The following is a 12,357-nucleotide window of genomic DNA, read 5'->3' on the forward strand; positions in this document are numbered from 1 at the left end:
GTTGTTTAGTCGTTTAGTCGTGTCCGACTCTTCGTGACTCCATGGACCAGAGCATGCCAGGCACTCCTATCTTCCACTACCTCCCCCAGTTTGGTCAGACTCATGTTTGTAGCTTCGAGAACACTGTCCAACCATCTTGTCCTCTGTCGTTCCCTTCTCCTTGTGCCCTCCATCTTTCCCAACATCAGGGTCTTTTCCAGAGAGTCTTCTCATGAGGTGGCCAAAGTATTGGAGCCTTAGCTTCAGGATCTGTCCTTCTAGTGAGCACTCAGGGCTGATTTCCTCCTTACCTGGTGATTATTATTACAAAATGCAAGTCATTCTTTCTTCTCCAGCAACCTTCATTCCAATCTTTCACTTTCTGGGACACAAATGCATTCTCTTCTTAGATATAATCACCTGCTTAACATCTGGCTTGGCAATTTCAGGCATAGCAGAATGGTTTGATAGGCTTGGCCTTGAGTATCTTGTCACTGATCACAAATACTGATAATGCAAACGGTAGTGAGATTAACTCCTTTCTTCTTGGTGAACAAGGTAATTTTCACAGCATCAAAATGATCATATCAGCATTCTGTTCGGGAAATGTAGGCGTCACTACACCATTTATATGCTAAATCTACAGTATTTGATATCTGAAAAGGTTCTTCTGAAAGATAGGATCTTTCCATGTTTGGGGAGAACATCTGCCTTGAATAGAATTCTCAGGTGAGCAATGCTGCCATCAGGGCTCAGTAGTCAGGCACCTGCCAAGGTCCATACCCCAGGAAGGCGCTCAGTGGCCCTGCTCCTCCTCCCTACTGCCACTGCATGTTCACCTGCTCCTCCAAAAGAAGCGTGCAATGAAAGGAGTTGTAGCCCTTGCTCATCTCATCAGCTCCTAGGTGGACTGGTATAAAAGCAGCAAAAAGGAGGCGGGCCTACTGAGGGTATCTGGGCCAAGGATTGGGTGGGGGCAGGGTAGGGAAGGGAAGGGAAGGACAATCAGGGGCAGAGCACCTGCTTCACATGCAGAAGGTCCCAGGTAGGACCTACATTTTGGGGGACCTGAAGCTTGAACTGATATGAGGGCCTCTTTGCAACCAGCACAAGGTCTGGGTAGCCACTGTTATCTTTTTCAGTAGGGTTGTTCCATGACAGATCACCACCTTAAAAAAAACCAACCCAAAAACCCTACTACATCCCTTTAAGATTGGACCCTGAAGCTGAAGCTTCATTAGTTCCATAGTAAATCTGCCCCTGGTCCCAGGTTCAGTCTCTCACTTCTCCAGAGAGAAACCAGGGAGAGCTACTGCCTGTCAATAAGCAAACAATATTGAGTTAGATGGACAGATAGATAAACTCTTTATTTGCATCAGCCACAAGCCACAGCAAAGGATTCAAATACAGATATAACTAGATGGTTGGCTATACAACCAATGGTCTGGCTCAGTACAAGGCAGCTTCTTATGTTCCCATGCCCAGTGGTGGCTGGTGCCCATTGGCAGAAGGAAACAGACCAATAGTAGGTGAATCCAGAGTCAATGACTACCTAATTATAGTTCTGTCCTGCATCATCCTCCCTCCCCACCCCATAAATTGTAAAAGGGCAACACTGAGCAGGGCCACCACTTGGGATGATTGAAAGTAAGAAAGTAAGCAGCTGAAGGCTGGCAAGGGGGCACAGTGAGATTAATGAGGCAGTGCCCTATTTACCCTAAAAGGTCAGCCTCCATTGCCTATGCCTGTGTTACAAATAACATTGGCTCCCAATCTATTTCCAGTGCTGATTTTGACTCTTAAAGTTCCTCATGGCATAGGGCTTGAATACTTGAAGAATTGCCTGTCTCCATACGTGTCTATCTGTAAATTAAGATTGTCAACAACAGAAAACCGCCTGTAGGTGTCCCCACCATTTGAGATGAGGAAGGTGGCAGAGAGGGGGCCTTCTCAGCTGTGGCACCTTGGCAGCTGAAGGACCTGCCCTAGCACTTCCATTATTATTATGTTAGCAACTTTTTTTTTATCACCCTGAACTTTTAAAATGTGATTTTAATGTTGCTTTTGGGCTCTTAGCTTATTTTATTTGTTGTATTTATATTTTAATTCTTTTATTATTTTTATAACCTGCCTGTGAATATGATTGAAGGACAGTATAAAAATACTTGTAATTAATAAATCCTAAAATTAGCTTCACAGCTCTTCAGCCAAATATATCACTAAAACTGTAACAGACATTTTCTAGGCACATAGCACCAACTGAGAGCACTGATGCTGATTCATAGGTCTGTCCTTGATCCATCTGTAGCAATGAAGCTATTCCCTACAAAGGATCTCCCCCCCGCCCTCATTTCACAGTGCCAAATGTCACAAAGCATGTTTATCATAATAACACTTGTGGTTCTCTCTCTCTCTCTCTCTCTCTCTCTCTCTCTCTCTCTCTCTCTCTCCTATAGAAGTTTAGCACAATGACATTGTAAAATGTCTTAACCCACTTCTGGTAAACTCAATGATGCTCAATACATAGCCCCTCTACTACCTCTCTCCATTTTAGCATATTAATTGCCTGGTAGTGTTATAAATATCTGGAACATTTTGCAGATGTGATGGCATCAGCCTTGGTATTTATGCAAAGCTATGTAGATAAACCGTTCAAAAGTCTGGCATGTGTCCACTGGACAAATTGCCCAACCAATATGTGGGCAGGCAAGGCCTTCACTGAAAGCAGTGCTAACAGCCAAGATATCTCATCATGTGTGGTTGTTAAGGGCATCAGTCTCAACAGACTCTCTAACACTTCTCTGCTAATAGCATTTTTAAAGGAATAGAATTACTAAGCAGGTTTATCAGATGCCAACATTTACCATGGCAGTACCTTGCCAATGTTTAGCCTTCCCTACTCACTGTAGTAGATTTGGCCTCACACCAAATCATGGATCTATATTCTTCTATACAAGTCTTCATAGTGTGCCTTCCAAACTATGGCCACTCCTGTATGATAGCCCTATTATTTAAGCAATAAGAATTACATATGAATTGTTTTACAATAAACAATCTCCTGTTCCTTATTGCTCTCTAAGCACTAGGAGCCAAAGACGAGACTCCATTCACTCAGTTAGCATTTTTTTAAAAAGAGGTCCCATTCACTGCAATAGCAAGTATAAGGGGATTTGTCATGGAGCCTTAGCAGAAGATCATGGGTCAAAGCCCCACTTCCTTCAGGCCAAGGTCTCAGTCTTAATTTGGGATGGTGGAAGGGATTCCATTCAGTTTGCTTATGAAGCCAAATCCATCAAATCCACATTTTCTGAAACAATATGAGAACTGAGACACAACTATCCTTCAAAATTCATTTTGAAGTTCTCCAACTTAACAATGTTTACAAAAATTAATAAATTAGGAGGAAATGTACATCATAACGAATATATTGCTGAAAATTACCTACTAAAATGCATTATATAAGGACAAATTGTTTGCAAAAATGTGTACATTAATCAAAACTGCATGCAAAAATAGGTTTATTAGGAGAAATTCACACTAAAATGCTGAAGAATTTCCATGAAGATTCCCCCCCTCCAAATATTTCTTCTTCGTCTTTGGCGATCACACATAGCCGAGTAAGATTGTCTTCCATAAACACGGTTTTAACAATGAGTCTGTAAGTGACTGTGGAGGCCAATTCTGGATCCAAACGTCCTTCCACAGTGGGGACATTGGTTCCTGGGTGGGAGTTGATCACAGTGTGGATTTGCCAAGCGTGCCTTCCTCTTAGCAGGTTTCTCCCTTGCCTTCTGAGTTTGAGTGTCTTCAAAGTCCATGACACCTTTGGTAAAGGCTGTTCTCCAACTGGAGCGCTCGCAGGCCAGTGTTTCCCAGCTGTCGGTGTTTATACTACATTTTTAAAGATTTTCCTTGAGACAGTCTTTAAACCTCTTTTGTTGACCACCACACTTTCCATTTTTAAGTTCGGAATAGAGTAGTTGCTTTGGAAGAAGATCACCAGGCATCCACACAACATGATCAGTCCAACAAATTTGATGTTGGAGAATCATTGCTTCAACACTGGTGATCTTTGCTTCATCCAGTACACTGATATTAGTTCGCCTGTCTTCCCAAGTGATGTGTAAGATTTTTCGGAGACACCGTTGATGGAATCTTTTGAGAAGTTGGAGATGGCGTTTATAACTGGTCTATGTTTCACAAGCTATATGTGGCTGTAGAAATTTAAGATTTGAAAAATGAGAAGTGGACGGAAACAAGATGGATAGATCCTTCCATTCCTAGTCCAAACCAATCCATTCCCGTTCGCCCTGCCCCAGCATGCCTCCAATTGTTATTCTAAACAGCGGCATTGTTTCTAGCCTGGCCCTGAGTCAGAACACTGAGCAGTTCCAGGCTTTGCAGCAATGTTAGAAACTCTTTTCTGCAGGCTGGACAAGCTGTGGCACGTTAGCAAGAACATTTAACCATGGTACCTTAAATTATGCAAGTGTTAGGGGAAGGTCAAAATAGGCAGGTCCCTCCTGGCTCTTAGTATCTGTGCAGATCTATGTTATGCTTAATAAGGTTCTGACCCTCATTAATCCAATAATTTCCTATTTATTTTAGATACTGAGATGTTGAGATGCTGAGACACAACTGATTAAATATTCTTTTGAGGGAAAGGACATTTCTTTTGGAGAAAATCTAAAGTAGCAGCTCTAGGAGGTCTAAGTTGCTGAAAAGGATCAATAACTTCAGGGTCTAAATTCGATATTCATGAAACCCAAGCAAAATTTGTTTTGTACAGGCAACTCCCCATTTACACATGTTCGAGGCATGTGTAACCAGTGGTGTAGCGTGGCTTGTCAGCACCCGGGGCAAGGCAGTTAATTTGCACCCCCTAACATGTGGATTTGCGCCCCCTAACCTGTGGATTTGCGCCCCTAACCCTAACCCCCAGATGTTGCGCCCGGTGCGGCCGGGCCCCCCCTGCACCCCCCACGCTACGCCACTGTGTGTAACTACAACTGTACGCATTGCAGTGAGCCCAGAAGTGGCATGAAAAGGAAGTTTGGAGGAACTTTCTACGAAAGCATATATATATATATATATATATATATATATATATATATATATATGGTTTCTCCAGTCACAGTTTAGGTTTAGAGGGTGTTTTCAGGCTTTTTCAACGGTGTTCCCAATATACGTGACTTCACTTAAATGTGCAGTGCCTCAGAACGCAAATGAGGAGTTGCCTTTATACCATCTACTCCACTAATCTTGGGGAATCCACATAAATGAGCCAGTTTCAGTTCAGTGACAAATTCCTTCCATCAGGGTTTGTTAACGAAACCTATCCTTTACCATCTAAACATCCCTTGCAATTTGCAGAGCTGAAGAAAAATTGAAATGTACAAAAATAGCATAAATCCAGGTTTATGGAACCTATTTTCTAACATTTTACATTTTTATTGCTGCACTACATCTTCCCTACTGCATTAAGCTACTATTAAAATCAACCTTATTCTAATCATGCATCTTCTCTCTCCCCTCCTTCCCCTACCCCCCCCCCGCTGCCTTGCATAACATTCAATAATCAGGATGTCAGGGAAAGGCTTTATGAAGTACCTACGGCCTGCAGCATGAGTGTCAGCTTGTAGAATTTAGTGCCAGAGAGGTGTTTTATTCATAGCCAGACCGGCAATTGGTTTCACTATGATACATTTTGACCAGTGGATTTTTGGTTAGATTTCCGGTGTGTGTACTATTACCCAAGTACATCACTTTGCTGTTTTTGATATGGACATATGCCTATGCTGAATGCTTGAATGCCCATCTGTGCGCCTGTACAAAATATTAAAGAATTAAAGTATTCATTTTTTAAAAAAAAGATTTCCAGTGTGCGATTTTTTTGTGGGGTATTATAATATGGATTGTATTCAGCATAGCACTAAGGTGAATGTACTGTCAGTGCAAGTATTTCCCCTTGTGTGATGGAACTTCTCCCCTTCTACTTCCCCTCTGTCCCCTAAATTTGTCCTGGGCAGGTTCTTCCAACCCCCAATCTTCCAGAGCAGAATTTTGGGTTGCGAAGGATGTGAGTGGGAGGAGGAGAGGGGGAAATCTCCTTGCACTAGCACTCATTCTTGTGCTGGTTCAAAAAATGAGTTGAACGTTCAACACCCACCAAGAGCTCCTGAAATGACTTACAAATTGAAATTAGCAAGCACATTAATTAAAGACATATTTGTTTATGAAGGCTTCCTCTGAAATGTTCTTATTGTTCTTCTGTTTACTGAGTTTGTATTATTTTTTATTTTAAACTGTTTATTGTACACCACTTTGGTAACTTTGGGTTATGAAGTGGCTTATGAATCTGCAAATAAATATGAAAAATAAAACAGGGACTCTACCACCCTGTTCAAAATGCATACCTGGCCACTGGAGTTCTCCCACCATCTGAATCAAACACTGATAGTTCAAATGTTATTAAGCTATGTTAAACTATAACAGGTTAAAGAGTAAGAAATAATATACCAAAAAAACCCAACACCGCACTTATAAAGATACTGGTTTCTATGCATCTAGGATCAAGTCCATCCTTCTTCCTGCCAGCCTGCTGGTCATGCCTACGCAGGTTCTTCTACATTCCTTTTAATCTTTTTTAATGTATAAAACACGATCACCATCAACTTGTATCGCCTTTTGCTGTCTACTGGAATCTTAGGTGTCTCTTTCTGGTTGGCTCCCTAGATTTCTGTCTTTCCCTCAGTGACAATCTCCCATTTAGTTCCATGTCCTCATTGTTCCAGGCAGGACATGCATCTTTGTTCTCTGAAGCCAGCACTCATGTGTTCATTTTCTATCTATAATCGAGACATTTGTCAGGCTGTGCTTCTGAAATTTCCTAGATAAGCATGCTATTGAAGTCCTGTATCCATCAATTCTATATTTTTAAATCTTGCCCAAGTATTCTCTATGTCTCCATCACCACTTCTGCTTTTGTTGTGAGTTCTTAATTGCTTTAAGATATGAATGCTGTGTTATTCACATGGTTGTATAGCTCTATAATTTGAGTCCACTTGATTTTGCCTATAATCAAAAATGATTATATATGTGGGTGGATATATATGCATGTTATTTCAATTGTACACCAGAAAACTATTCATCACTGCAAAGTTATGATGAGGGCTCTTATTTTTATAATGGCTTCAACAATCATGTGCTTTCAAGGGACTTTTTAGAAAGGAAATAAGGATAGACATGGTAATTCATGGGAGGAGGGGACGAAGGTCTCCCCACCCCCGAACTTCCTGGCACCCTTCTGTGACTCCATGAATTTTAATAAGGCCTCACAGTCAACTTAGCTTCAGATATGATTGATCAGCAAAATGGGTTAGAAAGAGAACAGGGTGGGATTACTCCTATTTTATTAGACAAAAACTGCCATGAGTGCAAATGCATCTTCCACACATAGAAAGCTGCCTTATAGCAGGTCAGGCTACTTTACCATCTAAGAAGCAGCAGATAGCTTGGGTCTCAAGCAGAGGACTTGCATATTGACACCACTGGACTTTCTATCTGGAAATGCCATGACTGAACATGGCACCTTCTCTGTACACATCATGTGCTCTGTGACTGAGCTTTGGTTCCTCCCAACTTTAATGTCATGACTAACCAAAAATCCATCTACATGCATCTAACTCTCTGGAATTTCAGTCAGTTCTGCCTTACTGACTTGCACAGAGACTCATGTGTAGCTTGGAAACATACATGTGTGGCTCAGTTAAAAATTACTGAATTACCATCATGCATATTGTTTTGCACAAGAGTCTAAATGTGGAATGCTATGTGTTCCAAAATAAGAATGATTGGTCTAATTTTATGCCTTAAAGTAGCAGCTGCTATTCCATCTCCCTCCTCTTTCCTTACAAGATTTTGTAAATAAGCAGGAGTTGTGAAAAATATGTCTACTATTAATTGGGGATTTAGTTAACATGTGTAAATAGGGTAACCCGTGAGAATGAAGATTATAAATTGCACTAATAAAGAACATGACTCAAAGAACATATAAAATTAAAGTTCAAGCCAAAACATTCTCACTCATTTCTGAAGAAGATTTTGTCTCAGACATTTACTCTTGAATTTGCAACCATGGGTGAGTTTTCAGACATGAAAACATAAGTTGATAATCAAGCAGGGGAGGAAGTGCTTCCCCCCACAACATCTACAATGCTTTGTAATGTTTTGTAGACATAGACGTCAAAGAAGGCAGTCTAGAGATGGACAATAAAAAGGTAAAGGGACCCCTGACCATTAGGTCCAGTCGTGACTGACTCTGGGGTTGCAGCGCTCATCTTGCTTTATTGGCCAAGGGAGCCGGCGTACAGCTTCCGGGTCATATGGCCAGCATGACTAAGCCGCTTCTGGCGAACCAGAGCAGCGCACAGAAACACCATTTACCTTCCTGCCAGAGCGGTACCTACCGTATTTATCTGCTTGCACTTTGACATGCTTTCGAACTGCTAGGTTGGCAGGAACAGGGACCGAGCAACGGGATCTCACCCCATCGCAGGGATTCGAACCGCTGACCTTCTGATTGGCATGTCCTAGGCTCTGTGGTTTAACCCACAGCGCCACCCGCATCCCAGAAATTGACAATAACCCTCCTTAAAAAAAAGAAAGCTGCTCTAGTGTTCCTGTGATTGCCTGCCAACTCCTCTGCTTCATATCAACAAAGAAAGATTTTCACCAGGAACATGGAAACATTGGTGGAAATGGGTTATCTATTGGCTGTGGTAAAATTATTCACACACACACAAACTTAAAGTAGTTTCTGTGCAGTATTAATCAAGGCATGGCATTATTGGCCATGACATTATTTATAAAATAGGCTTTTTAAAAGCAGTCAAATATTAGAGGCACCCTAGTTTGGTCTTCAAGTTCTGAAAACTATGGCCCCAAACTATGTTCTCAAATTTAAACATTCTTCCTGGCATAGCTCAACCTAGAGTCTTTATTATTTATGATTATTTAATATTTGAGAATGTAATAAAATTAAATGACACAGAAACTAGGAAAGCTAGAACTTTTAAAGCATTTGCTAAGTAGGCCACTTTGCCAAAAGCAATGCAAAAACTGTGGGTGTTATCATAGTCACAAAAAATAGGAGAGATACACATACATATAGGGGGGGGGGGACCTGAGGGAGTTAAATCTCTTGCATTGCAAAGATGCAGGATACTAACAACAACAAAAAAAACCCCCACTGATATGAGTTGGAGAATACCTCTTTTCTGTTATGCCATTTTTAATAGATTAAAAATGGAACCTAATATAGTTAAGAGCATGTACTGACCAGAAACAACAGTGGTGTCTGGGATAATTTCACTTCATCTTCTCTTCTCATCTTCTCTTCAAACACAATATAGTTCCTTCCTGACTGATAAGCAGCCAACTAAGTGTGTAGCTTCAAGTAGCAAATATCCCCTTGTTGGCAGGGTCCTCAAAATGATGATGGTGGTCAAGCTTTAGGCATGTTTGAAGGAGATTGCATATTATTATTATTATTATTATTATTATTATTATTATTATTATTATTATTATTATTATAATAGTTTATATACAGCCCTATACCCGGAGGTCTCAGGGCAGTTCACTTCAAGTTCAGTCATAGAACTGAAACTTCTTTGGTTATCCAGGTTAATATTATTTGTCAGAACAAAGATGGGGATTGTGAGCCTGTTCATTCTTCTTGACTTTCTATACCATAGACCATGGTCTCCTTTGGAGTGGCTCATGGAGGTGAGGACTGGGGACACTTTATTTCAATGGTTTTGCTCTTACATCCAGAGCTGTTTTCAGAAAGTAATTATAGGAGACCACTGTTCAATGACATGAGAGCTTCCCTGTAGTGTTCCAATCATGTTCTCCACACTATTTAACTTCTGTATGAAAATGGTGGGAGCTGTCATTAGGAGTTTTGGAGTGAAGAGTCACCAATATGTGGATGATACCCAGCTTAGTCTCTTTGTTCCATCTGACTCAGGAGAGGAAGCTGAGGTGCTATACAAGTGTTTGGAAGTGGTAATAGGTTAGATGTAGGCCAACAAATTGAAAATGAATTCTGAAAAGAGGCCTACTAAATAATTGCATTAGCAGAGCCACCACAGCATGTTCCACTAGTACAATGAGGCTTCTTCTTCCTCCTCCTCCTCCCACGTGCTCCCCATGCCCCACAAATCAGCTCTGGAGAGTTGGGTGAACAGCAATCAGGGTGAGGAGAGGAGATAATTCTGTCAGGAAAGTAGAAATGCTTGCACTGACTGAGCAATCTACTTAGTGCTATTTTGAATCCCATGCAGAGGAATCGTGTGTGCAGCAGAACTTGGAAAACCTTTACACTTTTATGGAAAGAGCAAGCTTTACAGCTCGGGAATACTCTTGGATCCAGCACTGTCATTTGAGGCTAAGGTGGCCTTGGTGGTGGGATTTCTAGCTCGGCTCAGAATTATTGCAATGCACTCTGTGTTGTAATGATTTGTGCTTCTTATTTCAAGCAAAAATAATAATACCAATAAATTATTGCCAATATTTATTGCTTTTTCATTACAGCTTTGATATGATCAAACATTGGGCCACCATATTAATGGCATAGAAGAGATCTAAACAACTGGCTTTTCTCACAGGTTTATGGCAGGTGTGTGGAGTTGCACCAAGGGGATGCTCCTTGCATACTACTGGACTGGGAGGGGCGGCACAAACATGCAGGAAATAATTATATCATCATCATCATCAAACCTTTTATTGGCATCACAAATAATTATATTGATGGAGAAAGCACTTTTATCATTGAAAGGAAGCAAGTTTCTTTTGAAGCTTGCGAGTTGTAAAAAAATTAACACCGTCTAGTTTTAAACTGGCCTGATCATTTCTTTTCTTCAGCACTCGTGGTTTTCTGAAGGTTACATTTTCCTACATCAAGATTAATCTGCCTTAGTCATGCATCCACAGTGAACTATACACTGGAGCAGCCCATCTTAGATTGCAGGATACATATATTTTCATTATGTTCCTGGAGTGTGCTTTTCCCTATTGTATGTCAAGTTAACATTGGGCATATTATGATCTTATTATGATCCATTCTTATCTATGACAGCAGATTTATTGCAATTGTCTCAGACTGACTCAGCAGGGATTAAACATCCACAATTTACTTTGAGGAAAAGTTTGATGCAGGGTTCACAGACAGATGTGATGTCTCAGAGGATCTCCTGCTAGTATCTAATGTTCTTTTTTTCAGTGAAAAGGGAGATAGAAAGTGGTCATAATACAGGACTGATTTAGAATGTACAGACCTATTAATTTCAGTGAATTTAAGCACATTCAACTTTGCCTTGTACTGGGCTTGCATATTCAAGGCTTATATACTTTTGCTTATTTTTATTTTTTATAATATATGATATATTCAACCAGATCTATTTTCCAAATTTCAAACATCTTCAGAAGCCAAGAACATGCTATGAGTCAATAATTTATTAATGTCTACATAAGCCATGAATCACCCATGACATTTTTATAGGATTTATTAGTAGTAGCTATAGCTATATATTAATTAGTAGTTTGCTCTTTACCAGCAGATCAATTTTAATGCAACCTTTCTGTGCCCAGTGCATTATTGACTTATTGATCAATATGTTCAGGGAATATATCTGAATATAACATTTGTTAAAGATGAATAAACCTTTAGGTAGCCAATCGTAACTGAGTTTTGTTACAATGATGTCTTATCCCCATATACTGGGAGGGTACTGCTCAGCTGCTCCAACACAAAAGACTGTTAATAACTGCCATAACTATAGCCCTGGTGAGCATTAACCCTTTACTTAGCATTTTGAATGTTTTCATCCCACACTATCTACAGCATAGGGATGGACATGAGCGGTGCAGAGTTTTTAAAGTATAAAGTTATAAAGTGTCTCCTTCTCACTCTGGTAGTGTATATGCTGAAAATCACAGATCCAGTGATTACCATAACCACAAAAAACATGGCCTGAGAGATCTTCATGTTTCTTCATAGGAAGACAAGAAAACCACAAACTGATCTGCGGACCTCAAATTGATCTAAGATTTGATGGTGCTTTTGAATCAATCTCTTGTAAAAATTTAGATGATCTGTAAGCAGTGCTTTTTTCTGGGGGTATACAGGGGTATGCATTAACTATTAAACTGCTTTGGATTCTTTGGGAAAGCAATAACTCTTTAAAGAGGTATAGTATTGCTTAAATGTATAGTGCAGATAAGGCGTCTCTCCCCCCCATACCCTAGCACACCAAATAAAAAGAACAGAACATCCGCATTATGTCCAGCAAATCTCAATTAACGTCAGCATAAGTT

The 12,357-nt window shown here is 40.4% G+C and overlaps 1 long non-coding RNA gene across 1 annotated transcript; it reads right to left on the reverse strand.

The window, feature by feature from the left end:
• Positions 1-3,465: 3,465 nt before the first annotated feature.
• LOC309373720 lies at positions 3,466-11,806 on the reverse strand. Its single transcript, XR_014170158.1, has 2 exons — positions 11,705-11,806; positions 3,466-4,193 (listed from the first exon to the last, which is right to left on the reverse strand). It is a non-coding gene; the product is annotated as an uncharacterized lncRNA (long non-coding RNA).
• Positions 11,807-12,357: the final 551 nt, after the last annotated feature.

This window comes from Podarcis melisellensis (genome assembly GCF_964234715.1).
Source record: "Podarcis melisellensis genome assembly, chromosome: 7".
Lineage (NCBI taxonomy): Eukaryota > Metazoa > Chordata > Lepidosauria > Squamata > Lacertidae > Podarcis > Podarcis melisellensis.